Here is a 22,456-nt window from a genome sequence, read left to right on the forward strand (position 1 = left end):
CCATCCAGCTTGCCATGCCGCAGACATTGAGAAGCGCAGGCATGCTTGCGCTCCTCAGTGTCTGGCTGTGACGGCATCCAGATGAGCCGAGTTCATAGAACTCAGCTCACCTCATGCACGTCACTGACAGCGTGAGAAAATTCTCCTGCGCTTGCCGTGAGCGCAGGAGAATTCTCTCACGCTCACCACAAGCGCAGGAGAATTGTGAAATGTCATGAAATAATTAAAAAAAAAATACGTGGCTTCGCCCTATTTTTGTGTCCAGCCAGGTACAACTAGGCAGCTGGGGGCTGGAATCCGCAGCGCAGGGAGGCCCAAGCTTTCTGGGCCCTCACCGCTACAAATTGCAGTCCGCAGCCACCCCAGAAAATGGCGCGTTCATAGAAGCGCCATCTTCTGGCGCTGTACCCAACTCATCCAGGGCCCTGGTGCGGTGGCTCACTGGGTAATAAAGGGGTTAGGGCCAGCTTTGTATTATCAGCTGGCCCTAAGCCCGAAATTCATGGGGTCACGCCAATATTAGACATGACCGCCATGAATTTCTAGTAAAGTATTTAATGGTTCCTACAAGCTTGCATCTAGGCTGTGACGGCATTAAGATGAGCCGAGTTCATGTCCAATGAACTCAGCTCACCTCATGCACGTCACTGACAGCGTGGGAAAATTCTCCTGCGCTTGCCGTGAGCGCAGGAAAATTCTCTCACGCTCACCATGCTGGAGAGTTTGCATCGCAAACATTGATTAGTCATTTATGTGTTTGGAGAATGACAGACAAATGGGAGAGGCTAAGTTGAAGGGAAGAAACAGTTTCCTGTTAAGATGTCAGAAAGGGCCCAGCGTGTGTAGACCTAAGATCTAATGTGAGCAGTGCCACTTGGTGTGGGTGTTCCTGAGGAGAGAGGAAACAGAGACAGAGGATAGCGAGATTATGAGCAGAGAAGCGGAAGAAAAGTGACTGAAGGAACAGAGTGATCGGAGATGAGTCCTGGGTCAGGACGGGCACCTAACAATACGGATTAGAGTTTATAACTCAGAGAGGTAATGGACTTAAATGGGACAGAGTACTTAAGACAAAGAGAGTGCCCCGGGCGGGAGTTCCAGAGCATCAGAAACAGAAGAGATAAGTAATGGCCATACTGGCAATGTAGCTCCCATAAGAGAAAAAGGACGAGGAACTTGAGCATAGTACTCTTACAAACTGGACTGTAGTACTGAACTGAGTTGTGGGGAAGGAAAGGTGCATGTGAGGAGCTGGCCATGAACTAAATACTATTGGACCAACAGACGTAGAGCAGAGTCCACTGCTCTAAGGGATGCAAACTTTTTTCCAACACGAAGCACTGGTTATGTCGATCTTATTGTTGTGTTTTGTTGGAGATTTGCTTGCTCGTCAGATTGGGATGCACAGGTGTCTCCTGGAGAGTGTTCAGCTTCGGGAATTGCTGTTTCCATTCAGTGACAGTAAGTAGAGAAAGACGTACAGGCTGGATCTTATGTATAAGCAAGGCCAGACACGAGATTGGTAATCCGGTAAAGCAATCATTCCATTACTCTTATTAGTGTCTCAGAGGCCTCAATTGAGCCATTGTTTCATATGAGACTGTACAATGACTCTTGTTATATGTTAATTTGTAAATGCCTGCTGAATACGTATTACATCAGACCACTGCAGTTTACTGATCTACACAATTTAGGACAAATATACAGGTTAGTTGAACAGTCAAACAGTGAAGGATTAACTCCCCCCGTCTTCCCCAATCCTGCGGAAGAATGTTTTGAATGTGAGCTGTGGGTATAAAGTCTCTGGCTCTCTCTCCAGAGAGGCTCTATAGGAACAGCCCAAGGAACCATGGCTCCATCAGGTGGAACACAGGTCTGCTACTCTGCCCATCACTGAACCCACAAAGACGTTTGGAGAACCCTGGTTGGAACTGTACTATATGTTGTTGTCGGCTGGAGCTGGATACATGTGCTACGGTCGTGGTATTCATCGTCTGGATGTGAGAAACTATCTTAAGGACTGTTGTTGCTGGCTGTAGCTGGATACATGTTTCGGTCGTGGTATGCGTCGTCTGGAGGAGCATGGACTGTGACTGCATACTATACCGGCATGAAATACAAAAGCTGTGGGCCAACAAAAAGTTGGAAGACAATGGGTATCACCTGATATGGGGGCAGTGGAACTACTGGCCCCAGATTGGGATCTTGTGGACTGGGGGCATTGCATCGTGGCCAACTACCCGGAGTTGCTGTAAGACTATGGATGTAATGAATAAAATATAGTTGCATCGTTAACCTTCCTAGGTGATTATTACAACCCACAACCTCAGATCTTCACAGTGCAGATAGAAGACAAAAGAGAAAAGTGGAATCAATCTATGTGTGTAAAATGCTCCATATTGTAAAAGTAACAATCATCACAGCCAGGGCTGCCACTAGGAATTTCAGAGCCCCATACTGGCAAAATTTTCGGGCCCCCTTGGGACTCCGCTCGGGCTCCACCCCAGCTCCGCCTCCACCCCTCGAACCTTCCAAGTCCCACCGTTTACTCATGGAAAACTCCATTTCTGCACCACATTCTCACCAATCAACAGTTCCCATTGAACACCAGATCACATACATAGCCAGCAGCTTTGGTTTTTGACAAAAAGATTTTTTAAGCCGCCACCAGGACAAGGTAGACTTTTCCTGCTGGGCCCTACTCTACTCTAACCTATTAAACATTTCTTAAAATATCCAATACTCTTTTTAGGTATATTTTTATATATTTTTCTTTAAGGGAATGTGTCACATACATTTTTTAAAATGACCAATAATATCACATACAAGGGACAAATACCGTCACACCATGGCCGGACCAGATATTACCACCACATAGTGACAGAATAATACTACATACAGATGCATCTCACTAAATTAGAATATCATCAAAAGGTTAATTTATTTCAGTTCTTCAATACAAAAAGTGAAACTCATATATTATATAGAGTCATTACAAGAAGAGTGATCTATTTCAAGTGTTTATTTCTGTTCATGGGCGTACCCACTGTGGGGCAGGGGGGGGCAGCTGCCCCCCCCCCCAGAAGCAGGGACGCACGCCGCACACCAGGGCCGGCGTCAGCACCCGGCGCACCAGGGCAAATGTCAGGGCCCTGAGCAGGCGGTGGGGCCCTCACCGTCAGCGCCCCGGCACCCGGCACAATACTTACCTCTCCCCGTGCCACCGCAGCAGGTCCTGCATCCTCCGCGGCTGCTGTACTGTGACGTCTCAGGTCAGAGGGCGCGGTGACGTCTTTACACCGCGCTCTCTCCTGAGCAGTCACAGCGCAGAGCGGGATGAGGCCAGCGACGCTGAGGAGTCCGGAGCAGCGGCAGCAGGTGAGACGTGAGGTGAGTATTTGATTTTTTTTTTTTTGCTACGTCCCCTAGTTTTGATCCTGGGTATGCCCATGTTTCTGTTAATGTTGATGATTATGGCTTACAGCCAATGAAAACACAAAAGTCATTATCTCAGTAAATTAGAATACTTTATAACAACAGCTTGAAAAATGTTTTTAAAATCCAAATTGTTGGCCTACTGACCGAATACTACAATACTGATCATTAATAAAACACAAAACTAATATTACCATAAGTGCCATTATACACAGGAGCTCTGAACATAGTATACAGTGTATAGTGTCAGTGTACAGGTAATACAATGATCATCAGTGACGACATACAAAGGAGCTCTGTATATAGTGTCAGTGTATAGGTAATACAAGGTTCACCAGTGATATTATACACAGGAGCTCCGTATATATATAGTGTATAGTGTACAGGTAATACAGTGATCATCAGTGACGACATACAAAGGAGCTCTGTATATAGTGTCAGTGTATAGGTAATACAAGGATCACCAGTACCATTATACACAGGAGCTCCGTATATAGTGTATAGTGTACAGGTAATTCAGGGATCACCAGTGAAATTGTACCAGGAGCTCTGTATATGGTGTCAGTGTACAGGTACTACAGTGATCACCAGTGACATTATACACAGGAGCTCTGTATATAGTGTACAGGTAATACAGTGATCACCAGTGACATTATATTCAGAGACTCTGCACATAGTATACAGTGTATAGTGTCAGTGTAACACACTGACTCACCAGTGACGTCTCTAGTTGAAGTCCTTCATCTTCGCTTTTCTCCATCATCCAGCGCAGACCGCCACCACTTCTTCCAGCCAGAACTCATATCTGCATAAAATAACACACAGTTATCTAGAGCATATTCCCCAACTTCTACATTAAGCAGCTGAATATAGACGTACACGCACCATTAATATATAATTAGTTATTATGCAACCCATCATTCCAAATATAAATTGTAATCCACCACTGTGCTTACTGTGCCCCCCACTAACTGTGAATAGCCACTTTCCCCACCTAATAAATATATAACTTAATTAGAACCTGTACTCTTTCCCCCAGTTGATTATCAGTCACACTCCTGCATCCTCAATGCCCCCACTCACCCTATTCATTATATTTACATACCCCTCTCCGCCCCAATTCATTTTATCATGCCCTCTCTCTCCTACCCCCACTTCATCATCATTTACTCTCTCCACCCTCAATTCATTATCATTTGCTCTCCCCTCCACTCTCATCATTTGCTCTCACCACACCCACCTTCAATTCATCATTTGCTGTCCCTCGTCCCCATCCTCAATTCATCATTATTTGCTATTCCCCGTCTCCCACCCTCAAGTCATCATTTGCTCTCCCCACCCCCACTTCGTCATTTGCTCTTTCCACCCCCCACTCCCAATTCATCATTAGCTCTCCCCAGCCCCCACTCCTAATTCATCATTTGCCCTCCCCATCCCCAGTTCATCATTTGCTCTCCCCACTTTCAATTCATCATGTGCGCCCCCACTCCCAGTTCATCATTTGCTCTCCCCACCCAACTCCCAGTTCATCATGTGCTCTCCCCACCTCCCAGCCCCAGTTCATCATGTGCTCTCCCCAACCCCGACTCCCAGTTCATCATGTGCTCTCCCCAACCCCCACTCCCAGTTCATCATGTTCTCTCTCTCCACCCCCCACTCCCAGTTCTTCATATCCTCTCCCCACCCCCTACTCCCAGTTCATCATTAGCTCTCCCTAACCCCCACTCCCAGTTCATCATGTGCTGTCCCCAGGGCAGGCTCCAGGTTTTTCTGGGCCCCAGGCGAAAGAGTCTCAGTGGGCCCCTTTAACACATACCACGATTCATGATGCAGAGATACGGCGGAGAAATATATATATATATATATATATATATATATATATATATATATATATATGCATTGTAATATATATATATATATATATTACAATGCATATATATATATATATATATATATATATATATATATATATATATATATAGTACAATACAAAGATTTCACTTCTTACATTACATGAGTGATATCTATTGTAAATTCCACAATAGCTCAGAAACCGGTGAATCGCTCCACACAGAATACTGGCCCCCATATAAGGCTCCATAAGGAATACTGGCCACCATATAACGCTTCATACGGAATACTGGCCCCCATATAAGGCCCCATACGGAATACTGGCCCCCATATAAGGCTCCATGCGGAATACTGACCCCCATATAAGGTTCCATACGGAATACTGGCCCCCATATAAGACTCCATACAGAATACTGGCCCCCATATAAGGCTCCATACGGAATACTGGCCCCCATATAAGGCTCCATATGGAATACTGGCCCCCATATAAGGCTCCATACGGAATACTGGCCCCCATATAAGGCTCCATACGGAATACTGGCCCCCATATAAGGCTCCATACGGAATACTGGCCCCCATATAAGGCTCCATACGGAATACTGGCCCCCATATAAGGCCCCATAAGGAATACTGGCCCCCATATAAGGCCCCATACGGAATACTGGCCCCCATATAAGGCCCCATACGGAATACTGGCCCCCATATAAGGCCCCATACGGAATACTGGCCCCCATATAAGGCTCCATACGGAATACTGGCCCCCATATAAGGCTCCATACGGAATACTGGCCCCCATATAAGGCTCCATACGGAATACTGGCCCCCATATAAGGCTCCATACGGAATACTGGCCCCCATATAAGGCCCCATAAGGAATACTGGCCCCCATATAAGGCCCCATACGAAATACTGGCCCCCATATAAGGCCCCATACGGAATACTGGCCCCCATATAAGGCTCCATATGGAATACTGGCCCCCATATAAGGCCCCATACGGAATACTGGCCCCCATATAAGGCTCCATACGGAATACTGGCCTCCATATAAGGCTCCATATGGAATACTGGCCCCCATATAAGGCTCCATACAGAATACTGGCCCCCATATAACGCGCCATACAGGATATTGGTCCCCTTATAAAGCTCCATACAGGATACTGGCCCCCATATAACGCTCCATACAGGGTACTGGTCCCCTTATAAAACTCCATACAGGATACTGGCCCCCATATAACGCTCCATACAGGATACCGATCCCCTTATAACGCTCCATACAGGATACTGGCCCCCATATAATGCTGCATGCAGGCTGTTACCCCCCACATAATGCCCCATACAGGCTGTCCCCCCCTTATAATGCTCCATGCAGGCTGTTACTCCCCACATAATGCCCCATACAGCCCCCCCCCTTTTAATGCTCCATGCAGGCTGTTACCCCCCACATAATGCCCCATACAGGCTGCCCCCCCCTTATAATGCTCCATGCAGGCTGTCCCCCCCCCCACATAATGCACTATGCAGGCTGCCCCTCCTTTATAATGCCCCATGCAGGCTGTTCCCCACCTTATAATGCCCCATGCAGGATGTCACCCCCCCCCTCTTTATAATGCCCCATGCAGGATGTCCCCCCTCTCTTTATAATGCCCCATGCAGGATGTCCCCCCCTCTTTTTATAATGCCCCATGCAGGATGTCCCCCCCTCTCTTTATAATGCCCCATGCAGGATGTCCCCCCCTCTCTTTATAATGCCCCATGCAGGATGTTCCCCCCTCTCTTTATAATACCCCATGCAGGATGCCCACCTGCCTCTTTATACTGCCCCATGCCTCCATACATTAAAAAAAAAATCAAATACTCACCTCCCTTCTCCTCACCTGCTACCTGCTGCCCGCTGCTCGGGTCCGAACTCCAGCATTGTCGGCGTCTTCCCGCTCAGAGCTCCCTGTGACGGCTCAGGGGAGGGCGCGGTGTAAAGACGTCACCGCGCCCTCTGACCTGAGACGTCACAGGGAGCGCAGAGCAGGAAGACAGCTGATCTGCGGAGGCACGGGGAGAGGTAAGTATCCAGCTGCTGGGGCCCTGAGCAAGCAGCGGAGAAGGGTGGGCGCTGACACCGCTCTCCTCCGCCCATAGCCCAGCGGGGTGCGCGACCGCCAGTGGGCCCCTCTGCCTGCTCAGGGCCCCGGCATTTGCCCGGGTGCGCCGGGTGCTGACGCCGGCCCTGGCTGTCCCCAGGGCCAGCTCCTGGTTTTTGTGGGTCCAGGGCGAAAGAGTCTCAGTGGGCTCCTTTAACACATACCACGATTCATGATGCACAGATACCGCAGAGAAATATATATATAGTACAATGCCGAAGATTTCACTTCTTACATTATATGAGCGATATCTATTGTAAATTCTACAATAGCTCAGAAACTGGCGAATTCTCTCAACGCACAGTGCAGACTGGACAATATAGTCCTCCATACAGTATTATGGGCCCCATATATTGCTCCATGCAGAATACTGGTCCCCATATAACGCTCCATACAGGATACTGGTCCCCATATACCGCTCCATACAGGATACTGGTACCCATATAATGCCCCATGCAGAATACTGGCCCCCATATAACGCTCCATAGAGGATACTGGCCCCCACATAATGCCCCATGCAGGATGTCACCCCCCCTTATAATGCCCCACCCAGGATGTCACCTCTCCCCCCCATATAATGCCCCATGCAGGATGTCACCCCCCCCCATATAATGCCCCATGCAGGATGTCACCTCCCCCCATATAATGCCCCATGCAGGATGTCACCTCTCCCTCCCCATATAATGCCCCATGCAGGATGTCACCTCTACCCCCATATAATGCCCCATGCAGGATGTCACCTCTCCTCCCCATATAATGCCCCAAGCAGGATGTCACCTCTCCCCTCATATAATGCCCCATGCAGGATGTCACCTCTACCCCCCATATAATGCCCCATGCAGGATGTCACCTCTACCCCCCATATAATGCCCCATGCAGGATGTCACCTCTCCCCCCATATAATGCCCCATGAAGGATGTCACCTCTCCCCCAATATAATGCCCCATGCAGGATGTCACCTCCCCCCATATAATGACCCATGCAGGATGTCACTTGTCCCCCCCCATATAATGCCCCATGCAGGATGTCACTTGTCCCTCCCCATATAATGCCCCATGCAGGATGTCACTTGTTCCCCCCCGCATATAATGCCCCATGCAGGATGTCACCTCTCCCCCCCCATATAATGCCCTATGCAGGATGTTACCTCTCCCCCATATAATGCCCCATGCAGGATGTCACTTGTTCCCCCCCCCCATATAATGCCCCATTCCTTCATACATATAAAAAAAAATCAAATACTCACCTCACTTCTCACCTGCAGCCGCTGCTCCGGACCACTCACCCGCGCCGGCGTCTTCCCGCTCTGTGCTGCCTGTGACGGCTCAGGAGAGAGCGTAGTGTAAAGGCGTCACCGCGCCCTCTGACCTGAGACGTCACAGTGCAGCAGCCGCGGAAGAGACCGGAGCTGCTGCGGAGAGAGGTAAGTATTGTGCCGGGGCCCTGAGCAAGCGAGAGGGAGCAGGCGCTGACATCGGCACCGCACCGACATGGGTTCCATAGCGAGCCGGGGAGCCCGACGGTGAGTGGGCCCCCCCCGCCTGCTCAGGGCCCCGGCACTTGCCCGGGTGCGCCGAGTGCTGATGCCAGCCCTGGCTGTCCCCCAAGACCATTTCATTCTATTAAAAAAAATTTCATACTTACCTCTTATACGATCCCTGAAGCTCCACTTCTGGACTGGCAGCATCCTTGCGCGCGATGCCGGCGAGTATGCAATGATGTCATCACGTATGCACCATTTCCAGCGCATCACTGAAGGGGAGGAGGGACTCCCTTGGAGCTGCACGGCCATTCAGTTTTGACAGCCAAGCAGCTCCAAGGCTCCATGCGTGGAGGAGACGTACGCGGACGGCGGCGGCGGAAGCGGCACGCAATCACACGATACCCCGGCGCCTGGTGAGCAGAAGCACAAGAGGAACTGGGTCCCGGACTGGGCCTGGGGCCCCGCTCTTTACTGCTGTTCACCAGGCCCCATACAGCAGTAAGTGCAGTAATGCCCTGATGGCGGCCCTGCTCTCAGCCCAAGCCCACACACCCAGCCAGGACCCTCACCTTCATGTAGCGTGCCAAGGCGCAACAAAGGCAATTTGTCCTGTTACTCTGCCAGCAATACTAGGCAGTGGGAAAGGATAGTTTCTGGTATCTAAAGACATGTAACTTTAGGTTTTTAAGGCACCTCTAGCTGTAATGATTTACTCACTTACCATAAACAGAACAATATGAGAAAAATTACCATAGGGTAAATGATGGAAGTTTGTTACTGTAAACTTTTAAAATTAATTCATACATGTGTAAGAGTGTGTCAGGGACAATCATGCTCTTTTTCCTCTCTAATAAAACGGGTGTGCTTTTGTGTATTAAAAATGTATTTTAAGTGCATAGAATATTATGGGCACTAATGTGAACAAATTTATTATGATAATGTGGATTATATAATATGAACAATTTTATAGAATGTTTTAAATACTAGTGATATGCAACTGATAATGTGTTAATGTATTAAATATAGGGAAAGTATAAGGGTAAGAAACATGATAAAGTGGTAGATATAGATAAAGAATGAGAAAGTGCAGTGGAGGGCACAATAGATTCAAGAAGTAGATATATACAGGATAGGAACAGTTAAGTGTTAGGGAACAGCCCCAATATTGGAGGGTCAGGGTTAGTTAAAAAGGGGAACACTTCCCTATTAGTGTGAGATGAGATTAGATGCAAGTGCAGATAGAAGAACCTTCCTGGGCTGTCCGGGGCCTACGGCACAAACTAGGCATGGAGGAGCCTGTCTTATTCTCTTCCCAAAAGATGAAGATGGACGGGAAACCACATATGGAAGTCAGGACAGGATTCATGGGAGCTGCGGAGCCGGGTGGAGTATCCAAGGGGCCATAGATGCCAGCAAGGATAGGGATAGCTCAGGCTTAAAGTGCCGTAATGACGACAACATATTGTGCTGTAACAACTATTGAACTTGGATTGCTCAGTAAAGTTAAACTGTTTGAAAAGGACAAAGTGTCTCCTGTTGAGCGCCTGTTCCAGGATCCGAGATTGCCTCAGGCCAAAATGTGAGTGATATTCAATTCACACAAAGCACAAGGGAGACAGGACATTATTTATTTGTGGGGTGCCAGGATGTGGGAGAACAGCAACCCATGACTACCGCCCGGCGTACCTTACACATGTATATACTACAAGTCACTATTGTGAATAAATTAAAAGAAGCAGAATTTAAAGTAGCAATCCTGCAATTTATTTTGCACCTATAATACCTACTCACAAACAATATTATAGCTGTGGAATTTAAGTTGCAGCATTTTTATGCTGTAATTGTGTCACCATACCATCCTGCCACGTTTTTAAAAATTGCAGCCTCACCGCAATCATGGTAAAAAAAAATCTCAACGTGGCTGCAACATCTGAATATTGCCCTGTATCTTTTCATTATGTTATTATGGGCACCTGTGTCATGTGATCTCTAGTCTGATTATCAGTCCACTACATGATATCCGGTGTATGCAAAGTGAGTTTCTGACTTCCTGTGAACTAACGGATGAGATCATTACATTACCTATTGAAGTCCTCATGGCAGCTTTTAAAATCCACCATCCCCGCTAAACCCTGCCATCCTTATTACTCTTCATGTCCAGATATATAAATGATGCTTTATAAGATTACAGTGATATATTAGATGAGTCATTACAAAGACTAGCTGTATTATCAATCTCCTAATTATAGCCAGACAGAGCTGCCAAACAGAAATGTCGCACCCCAGGGGTCTGGTTGCCACAGTGGTAGAAATACCATGTCTGAGAGCGAGCATGGGGTTTCCTGGTCAGGAGCACTGTTGCATGCAATGCCTCCTGCCCCAGTCCAGGGAGGGGAGGAACCTGCCCTTTATAAACTGGATCTGGGGCGGAGTTAGAGAGTCAAGTTCTAGTCCAGAGGAAGGGACAGAGGAGCAGCAAGGAGCTCTGGAGGAGACAGGAGCTGAAGGCCAGGGGCAGGAGCTAGCAGAGCTCGTCCTGGCCGAAGACGCAGAGAACCGGACACCGGAGTCCGAGGCTGTGAGGATATCCACATCCAGCAGCAGAAACCACCTGGCAGGGGATTTCAGGTCCTCTGGCCATAGGAAGCCCGGAGGCTCAGTTACACGCAAGGGACCAGCACCGCCATCGAGGAGCGGAAGCTACCAAAGACCCCAAGTCACCAGCCATACGGGTGAGCACCACACGGTAGACTCAGGGACGTGGGCTACTACACGACTACAGCAAGGTAGCCAGGAAGAGTGCAGTCAGATGGGAAGGCCTACAACTCCACCTGGCCAGGGGGGACTCTTGTTCGCTCACAGACTGACCAGGCCTCTAATGTTAGCCAGTACTCCCGGCAGGGCCTTCTTCATTACCAACAGTAAAGACCCTGAACTGCACTGCACGGACTCTGAGTCATTTCTGCTGCACCCATGCACCACAACCCTCACCATTTACACACGCTTCCCTGAGGCTATACTCCTCCCGTGGGGAGTTATACTACCCTCTGCTGCGCACACAACATCAGCCTCAGCGGTCTGCCCCGCAGCGGCGGTTCTCAGTGACCGCAATCCACGGGTGGCGTAGTCGGACATTTAAACATTAAGAAACCAAATAAACAGATCCGCCACTGGTTTGACCACCCTGAGCCACGGGACCGGGTCGCCGCCACGGAGACTACAAACCCCCAGCATTACACAGAGACCCGGCTCCGGGTATTCCCCCACACACGGCTCAGAGGGCGCGTCAACTTTGGCGTAGTCGGCAGGATTTTCTGCCCGCAACCACCGGGTACTGCGTGCCTGAAGAAAGACTGTGATACTTACCGTGGTGAAGTATCCCGCCATCCGCAGCCGTTTTCCCGCCATCCGCAGCCATTTTCCCGCCATTGGGCGCCATTTTCGGGACGCCGCGCGGGAAGGAGAGGGGCGTGGACGCCAAAAGCGCGCGAGAGCTGAAGCCCCGCCTTACGTACTGACGCTGCGCAAGGTCCTGGAAGGAGCCCAGCAGACGCCGACGTCACCAGCGCGCGACGCAAGGTCCTCGACCCCGACGATCGACTGCGGAGCCGCAGCCTATGGAGAAGAAGCAACGGAAGGTAGGCCACGGTTAGCTAGGGGGGAGGAAGACATCAGGAATGGAGGGAGCTCCCACCGCCAGCGCGGCTGCTGCCGCAGTGATGCCGTTCACGATGCCGTATATCCCCTTGTGTAGTGGGCTCGCTAGTGTCTGCACTACAGGTGTTTGGAGATGTTACGGGTAGGTTGGGCAGCTTTCTGCATACTCTTTGGCTTACCACGGGCACGGCAGGCTCACTACTAGCAGAGGGTTGATTCTCCTGGGCTGCTGGTATGGAATCTTCAAGGGGTGGAAACGGGGGACCAAGTTAAAACACCACCAGACAGTGTGTTACGTAGGTCCACCAGGAGCACAAGAGGTCAGATACCCACCCGCTGGAGAATCTTAAAAAAATGATATATACCTGTATATTGCAAGGGTCATGGACTGAATAACCGGAACTGCCTTTGTAGATAGTTGCACTTGGTGCCTCTTTCGAAGATGGCCACAGAAGAAAAACTGTCTGGCGTGGCCCCCTTTGTGGTCCAAAGTAGTTAGTAAAGCCTTGCAGCCACACCCAAGGCCAAGAACTTGGGGTTAGGGACAGGTCCCCACAAAGTTTAAAGTTACACCTTGTTGGGTGACATGGACACCCGGTTGCAGATAAACTGTGACCTCCAGAATTAAAAATGTTATAAATATGTTTATATGTTGATGCTTATACCCTGTTATGTTGTGTTTTCATGAAAGTTATATTTAGTTCCGGAGTACTAAAATTTACTAGAGGGGAATGTGGCACCCCAGGGGTCTGGTTTCCACAGTGGTAGAAATATCATGTCTGAGAGCGAGCATGGGTTTTCCTGGTCAGGAGCACTTTTGCATGCAATGCCTCTTGCCCCAGTCCAGGGAGGGGAGGAACCTGCCCTTTATAAACTGGATCTGGGGCGGAGTTAGAGAGTCGAGTTCTAGTCCAGAGGAAGGGACAGAGGAGCAGCAAGGAGCTCTGGAGGAGACAGGAGCTGAAGGCCAGGGGCTGGAGCTAGCAGAGCTCATCCTGGCCGAAGACGCAGAGAACCGGACACCGGAGTCCGAGGCTGTGAGGATATCCACATCCAGCAGCAGAAACCACCTGGCAGGGGATTTCAGGTCCTCTGGCCATAGGAAGCCCGGAGGCTCAGTCACACGCAAGGGACCAGCACCGCCATCGAGGAGCGGAAGGCACCAAAGGCCCCAAGTCACCAGCCATACGGGTGAGCACCACACGGTACACTCAGGGACGTGGGCTACTACACGACTAAAGCAAGGTAGCCAGGAAGAGTGCAGTCAGAAGGGAAGGCCTACAACTCCACCTGGCCAGGGGGGACTCTTGTTCGCACACAGACTGACCAGGCCTCTAATGTTAGCAAGTACTCCCGGCAGGGCCTTCTTCATTACCAACAGTAAAGACCCTGAACTGCACTGCATGGACTCTGAGTCATTTCTGCTGCGCCCATGCACCACAACCCTCACCATTTACACACGCTGCCCTGAGGCTATACTCCTCCCGTGGGGAGTTATACTACCCTCTGCTGCGCACACAACATCAGCCTCAGCGGTCTGCCCCGCAGCGGCGGTTCTCAGTGACCGCAATCCACGGGTGGTGTAGTCGGACATTTAAACATTAAGAAACCAAATAAACAGATCCGCCACTGGTTTGACCACCCTGAGCCACGGGACCGGGTCGCCGCCACGGAGACTACAAACCCCCAGCATTACACAGAGACCCGGCTCCGGGTATTCCCCCACACACAGCCCAGGGGGCGCGTCAGAAACCTATCACAAGCAGGAGGCAAATACACAGGCATAAGCTGCATCACATAGGGCACACTGCACTGGAAATCAGGGGACAGCATATTTCTGTAATTTATCAGCAGTAGCTAGTATATACAGTAGGGCTCATAATAGGAAAAATCAAATGTGATGAGACTCTGCCCTCTCTGCCCAGCCAGAGGCATCACAGAAAATGTAGTCTGCACTAAAGGAACCAAATCAGAGTCGACAAAGCAATCATCATGATCATCATGGCAGACAATCCAGAAATATAAAGTTAACAGGTATATACAAGGCATTCATGAGGGCTTCTGTGTTATTCCTTACAGGGAAACTGTCAGCGAGATTTTAGACCCCAAATATAACGCTATCACTGTAAAGTACCTGATTACGTCTTATATCTTTATATTATTACTGAGTCTCTGTTGTCTTGTAATACATTTGCGATTCTTATGCAAATGAGCTTGCCCATGGAGGGGCTTGGTCTGCCTCACTAGTTCTTTGGCATCTTTCTCCTCCTGGCGCCGGTCTCCTTCCATTGATTGACAGGTCACTCTTCTCTATAAACTGCTTCTCCAGCTGACAACTTGCAAAGGCACCATCATTTCAGGTATGACTCATGCGCGGTAAAGTCCTGATGACATTGCAAGAGCCAGAATACCACTTACACATGCACCATACCTGGGATTGCCAGGGTCTGCATGAGATCTCAGGCAGGGGAGCAGGACAAAAAGACTGAGATCTCGCTGTCACCATCATTCTTCAGGGCGGAACATGTGCAGATGGATATTCTGGCTCTCGCAACGTCATCAGGATGTTACTACTAGTAATGGGCGAACCCGTCACTGTTCGGCTAATATAGCCGAACACCGAACATTTTAAAGTTCGGGTTCGGGTACCAGAACAGTACCCGAACCCAAACACGGACCCCATTCATTTGAATGGGGGACCCGAATTTACCTGGTTTCTCGCGCTGTCATTTGTGTGACAGCGCAGGAAACACAGGCTCTGATCGCGGTAATGCAATTCAGATCAGAGCGCTGTTGCATCATGCTGACAGGTGTCAGCATGATGCCACAGCAGTGACAGGTGACCCGACGGTAAATAGCTTACCGCGGGTCATAGGCACCGGCTGATGGTACTACTACCACCATCAGCCGACGCCTTCTGCCATAGGAAACAGCGGGCACAGGCGCCTCTGGATGGGAGCAGTAGTCTCCCATCCGCCGGCGTCTGTGCTCTGCTGAGTGTAAAAAAACAAATGTTAAAATTAATAAAAAAAGATGTTAAAATAATAATAAAACACATTATACTCACCTACATCTTGTCCCCGATGTTCTCCGCACCGGCAAAAAATAAAAAAAACACCAAGAACACACAGCTAAAAACACCCAATAATGGCTAAGGGGAAACCATTGGACTATTCTGAAGTGGCCTTCTATGAGCCCTGACCTAAATCCTATTGAGCATCTTTGGAAAGAGCTGAAACATGCCGTCTGGAAAAGGCAACCTTCAAACACGAGACAACTGGAGCAGTTTGCTCATGAGGAGTAGGCCAGAATACCTCTCAAGAGGTGCAGAAGTCTCATTGACAGTTACAGGAATCGTTTGATTGCAGTGATTGCCTCAAAAGGTTGTTCAACAAAATATAATGTCATGACTGACTTTCCTTTGTTCATTTTCATAGATTTTAAATTTATTATTACTTTTGTCAGATTCAAGTTATTTCTGTGACCATTGTGGGTTTTTCTTTCATTAAACGAGGGGTACCAACAATTTTGACCACATGTGTAGCTGACCTCAACCCCAACCCTATAACCCCACTACCACCGCTACAGGGAAGTGGGCAGAGCGAGGCTAAGTGCCAGAATTGGCGCATCCTATGGATGTGCCATTTCAGGTGCGGTTGAGGGCTCCTATTTCTAGCCTCGGAGGGGGCCAATATTCATGGCCCCTTCCTAGGCTATTAATATCAGCCCCCAGCTGTCTGCATAGCCTTTGCTGGCTGTTAAAATAGGGGGACCCCACGTCAATTTTTTGGGGGGGTCTCCCATTTTGTCAGTAAAGGCTAAGTGTACAGCTGGGGGTTGATTTTAGTAGCCTAGGAAGCTCCATGGGTATTACTCTCTTCCTAGGCTAAAAACATCTGCCCCAGCTATCCGCTTTCCCTCTGCTGGTTAATAAAATCACAGGGGACCCCACGCCATTTTTTTTTTCCAGAAATTTACTCATTTATTACTAAATGACAGGAACAGTAAGGTACACACACAAAGCACTGATAATATATATCACATATTTATATCTATCTATTATCTATATATCTAGCTATCCATATATCTATTATCTATCTATATATCTATTATCTATCCATATATCTATTAATCTATTTATCTATCCATATACCTATCCATATAAATATCGATATATCTAAAAAGCCATATATCTAACTATTATCTATCTATAAATCGATTTATTTATCCATATATCTATCTATCTATCTATTTATCTAGCCATATATCTATTATCTAGCCATATATCTATTATCTATCCATATATCTATTAATCTATCTATCGATATATCTATATAGCCATATATCTAACTATTATCTATCTATAAATCGATTTATCTATCCATATATCTATCTATCTATTTATCTATCCATATATCCATTATCTATCAATATATCTATATATCTAATCAGGGGTGGAACTACCGCCCGTGCAGCCCGTTCATTGAACGGGGGCCCCGAGGGAGAGGGGGCCCCTCCAGCCTCCAGCAGGGCCGCCATCAGGGCATGACTGCCCTGACTCCAGTATGGGGCCCGGCCGGTCGGGGCCCCCTTGCGGGCCCCCCTCTTGGCGTCTCTCTCCTTCATGGGGCCCCCGGCCCCATGCTAAGCGCCGGGTCCGGGACATCTCAACGCTGCGCTGCTCCGGCAGCGTCTTCATGATTCCCCTGATTTCCGGTCATGTGACGGCGCCGTCACATGGCCGGAAGTCAGGAGAACCTGGTGGCAGCGATTTGGACGAGCGCTAGGATTCTGCAGGGATCGTATGGGGGTAAGTATAACAAGTTTTATTTTTTTTAAATACAATTAACTAGGAGTGGGTGGGGGGGTGAGAGATGCACTATGGGGGGGGGATGAGAGATGCACTATGGGGGGGTGAGAGATGCACTATGGGGGGGTGAGAGATTCACTATGGGGGGGGATGAGAAATGCACTATGGGGGGGGTGAGAGATGCACTATGGTGGGGGGAGATGAGAGATGCACTATGGTGGGGGGGATGAGAGATGCACTATGGTGGGGGGGATGAGAGATGCACTATGGTGGGGGGGATGAGAGATGCACTATCGGGGGGGATGAGAGATGCACTATGGGGGGGTGAGAGATGCACTATGGGGGGGGATGAGAGATGCACTATGGTGGGGGGGGATGAGAGATGCACTATGGTGGGGGGGGATGAGAGATGCACTATGGTGGGGGGGGATGAGAGATGCACTATGGTGGGGGGGCATGAGAGATGCACTATGGTGGGGGGGGATGAGAGATGCACTATGTTGGGGGATGAGAGATGCACTATGGGGGGGATGAGAGATGCACTATGGGGGGGGATGAGAGATGCACTATGGTGGGGGGGATGAGAGATGCACTATGGTGGGGGGGATGAGAGATGCACTATGGTGGGGGGGATGAGAGATGCACTATGGTGGGGGGGATGAGAGATGCACTATGGGGGGGGATGAGAGATGCACTATGGGGGGGGATGAGAGATGCACTATGGGGGGGTATGAGAGATGCACTATGGGGGGGTATGAGAGATGCACTATGGGGGGGGATGAGAAATGCACTATGGGGGGGGTGAGAGATGCACTATGGTGGGGGGAGATGAGAGATGCACTATGGTGGGGGGGGATGAGAGATGCACTATGGTGGGGGGGATGAGAGATGCACTATGGTGGGGGGGATGAGAGATGCACTATGGTGGGGGGGATGAGAGATGCACTATGGGGGGGTGAGAGATGCACTATGGGGGGGGATGAGAGATGCACTATGGTGGGGGGGGATGAGAGATGCACTATGGTGGGGGGGGGATGAGAGATGCACTATGGTGGGGGGGTGAGAGATGCACTATGGTGGGGGGGCATGAGAGATGCACTATGGTGGGGGGGGATGAGAGATGCACTATGTTGGGGGATGAGAGATGCACTATGGGGGGGATGAGAGATGCACTATGGGGGGGGATGAGAGATGCACTATGGGGGGGATGAGAGATGCACTATGGTGGGGGGGATGAGAGATGCACTATGGTGGGGGGGATGAGAGATGCACTATGGTGGGGGGGATGAGAGATGCACTATGGTGGGGGGGGTGAGAGATGCACTATGGGGGGGGATGAGAGATGCACTATGGGGGGGGATGAGAGATGCACTATGGGGGGGGATGAGAGATGCACTATGGGGGGGTATGAGAGATGCACTATGGGGGGGATGAGAGATGCACTATGGGGGGGATGAGAGATGCACTATGGGGGGGATGAGAGATGCACTATGGGGGGGAGATGAGAGATGCACTATGGTGGGGGGGGATGAGAAATGCACTATGGTGGGGGGGATGAGAGATGCACTATGGTGGGGGGAGATAAGAGATGCACTATGGGGGGGGATGAGAGAGGCACTATGGTGGGGGGAGATGAGAGATGCACTATGGTGGGGGGGATGAGAGATGCACTATGGTGGGGGGGATGAGAGATGCACTGTGGTGGGGGGGATGAGAGATGCACTATGGGGGGGGATGAGAGATGCACTATGGGGGGGATGAGAGATGCACTATTGGGGGGGATGAGAGATGCACTATGGGGGGGTATGAGAGATGCACTATGGGGGGGATGAGAGATGCACTATGGGGGGGATGAGAGATGCACTATGGGGGGGAGATGAGAGATGCACTATGGGGGGGAGATGAGAGATGCACTATGGTGGGGGGGGATGAGAAATGCACTATGGTGGGGGGGATGAGAGATGCACTATGGTGGGGGGAGATAAGAGATGCACTATGAGGGGGGATGAGAGAGGCACTATGGTGGGGGGAGATGAGAGATGCACTATGGTGGGGGGGATGAGAGATGCACTATGGTGGGGGGAGATGAGAGATGCACTATGGTGGGGGGGGTGAGAGATGCACTATGGTGGGGGGGTGAGAGATGCACTATGGTGGGGGAGATGAGAGATGCACTATGGTGGGGGGAGATGAGAGATGCACTATGGTGGGGGGGTGAGAGATGCACTATGGTGGGGGGAGATGAGAGATGCACTATGGTGGGGGGGGATGAGAGATGCACTATGGTGGGGGGGTGAGAGATGCACTATGGTGGGGGGGGCATGAGAGATGCACTATGGTGGGGGGGGATGAGAGATGCACTATGGGGGGGGATGAGAGATGCACTATGGTGGGGGGGATGAGAGATGCACTATGGTGGGGGGATGAGAGATGCACTATGGTGGGGGGTGAGAGATGCACTATGGTGGGGGGGTGAGAGATGCACTATGGTGGGGGGGATGAGAGATGCACTATGGTGGGGGGGTGAGAGATGCACTATGGTGGGGGGGATGAGAGATGCACTATGGTGGGGGGGATGAGAGATGCACTATGGGGGGGGATGAGAGATGCACATGTGGGGGAGGGGGATGAGAGATGTGCACATGTGGGGGAGGGGGATGAGAGATGTGCACATGTGGGGGAGGGGGATGAGAGATGTGCACATGTGGAGGAGGGGGATGAGAGATGTGCACATGTGGGGGAGGGGGATGACAGATGTGCACATGTGGGGGAGGAGGATGACAGATGTGCACATGGGGGGGTGAGAGATGCACATGGGGGGGTGAGAGCTACACATGGGAGGGTTTGAGAGCTGCACATGGGGGAATTGGGAGAAAATGAGCTGCACATGGGGGAATTGGGAGTATGGGGATAATGAGCTGCACATAATGAATGTGGGGTGGGGGAGAGTAAATGATAAATGATGATGGGGTGGGGAGAGCACGGACATGATATAATGAATTGGGGAAGGGGGTGCATGTAAATAATGAATCCGGGGAGCAGGAAGTATAGAGTAGGGGGCGTTGCGGATGCAGGAGTGTGACTGGTAACAAATTGGTGGAAAGAGTAGAGGTTCTAATTAAATTATATATTAAGTGCCTATTTACAGTTAATGGGGGCACCGTGGTGGATTACAATTTATATTTGGAATGGTAGATTGCATAATAACTAACCATATATTGATGGTGGATGCACGTCTGTATTCAGCTGCGTAATGTAGAAGTTGGGGAATATGCTCTAGATAACTGTTATTTTATGCAGAGACGAGTCCTGGCTGGAAGACATGATGGCGGTCAATGCTGGATGAAGGAGAAAAGCGTAGCTGAAGGACTTCACCTAGAGACGTCACCAGTGAGTCAGTGTATTACATGTACACTTACACTATATACCATGTACCGGGCTCCTGTGTATAATGTCACTGGTGATCACTGTATTATTACCTGTACACTGACACTATATACAGAGCTCCTGTGTATAATGTCACTGGTGATCACTAGATTACCTGGACACTTACATTATAAGCTGTATACCATGTATAGAGCTCCCGTGTATAATGACACTTATGGTAATATTAGTAATGTGGTGGTAATATTAGTAATGTGGTGGTAATATGTGGTCTGGTCATGGTGTGGCAGTTTTTCTCCCTTCTGTGTGGTATTATTCGGTCACTATGTTGTGGTAATATGTGGTCTGGTCATGGTGTGGCGGTATTCCCTGTATGTGGTATTATTGGTCATTTTAAAAAAAAATGTATATGACACATTCCCTTAAAGAAAACTAAATAAAAATATATCCAAAAAGAGTATTGGATATTTTAAGAAAATTTTAATAGGTTAGAGTAGGGCCCGGCCAGAAGAGTCTACCTTATCGTGGTGGCGGCTTTAAAAATCTTTTGGCCAAAACAAAAGCTGCTGGCTATGTATGTGGCGCCGTCACATGGCCGAACGTCAGGAGAACCTGGTGGCAGCGACATGGACGAGCGCCAGGATTCTGCAGGGATCGCATGGGGGTAAGTATAACAAGTTTTATTTTTTTTAAATACAATTAACTAGGAGTGGGGGGAATCAGAGATGCACATGGGGGAGATGAGAGATGCACATGGGGGGGATGAGAGATGCACATGGGGGGGTTGAGAGATGCACATGGGGGGGGATGAGAGATGCACATGGGGGGGATGAGAGCTGCACATGGGGGGAATGAGAGCTGCACATGGGGGGGTTATGTTTACATAACTTTGTTGCCCTATGAAGGGCAGGGGTGGGGGGGCCCAAAAAATTTCTTGCACAGGGGCCCACTACAGTCTGTGTCTGCCCCTGTATCTAACTATTACCTATCTATAAATCTATTTATCCATATATCTATCTATCGATCTATTATCTATCTGACACCTGTCAGCATGACGTCACAGCGCTCTCATCGCAGTAATGCAATTACCACGATCAGAGCCTGTGTTTTCTGCATTGTCACGCAAATGACAGTGCAATAAACACCCGAACCCGAACAGTAACACGGACTTCCAGAGGAAGTATACGCATACTTGCAGTAGTTACCGCATACGTAGTTACAACACTAATTACTATTGTAAGACGGCGGTGTACACACCGTGCAGTAACTGAGGCAGTGACCCAAGCAAGTCCAACATAAACAGCTTTTATTCAGCAACTCACGGTTAAACAGAAAGTCCTCCGGTTCGCAGCCGGGTTAACATGAGTCCATAAACAATGGTTGCCGGGGACAACGGCCACGCCGGGCCTCTCAGAGCCTGACAGGTGCAGAGCCTTCCTAGGCGGTGGTTCAGCCACACTCAGTCCTGCTGAGCTAACCTGCTGTGCTCCTAGCAGGTTGCAACATAGAACCACACTAAACCTTAGTGAAGGAGTTTTAAAGGACCTGTGGCAAGAGCCACTGGAAAATCCGGGTTGGAGGGAGGAGGCCGCCCCACTGCCTCCTGTGACCTCCTCCAAAAAATGAAGGCCCTGCCGGGTTTTACTTAATCTGCCTTAGCCAGGTAGTCTGACCAGGTGATTGCTCACCTTCATTCCTGCA

Source organism: Phyllobates terribilis, unplaced genomic scaffold (genome assembly GCF_046119375.1).
Source record: "Phyllobates terribilis strain yellow unplaced genomic scaffold, ASM4611937v1 Scaffold_5__5_contigs__length_657084704, whole genome shotgun sequence".
Lineage (NCBI taxonomy): Eukaryota > Metazoa > Chordata > Amphibia > Anura > Dendrobatidae > Phyllobates > Phyllobates terribilis.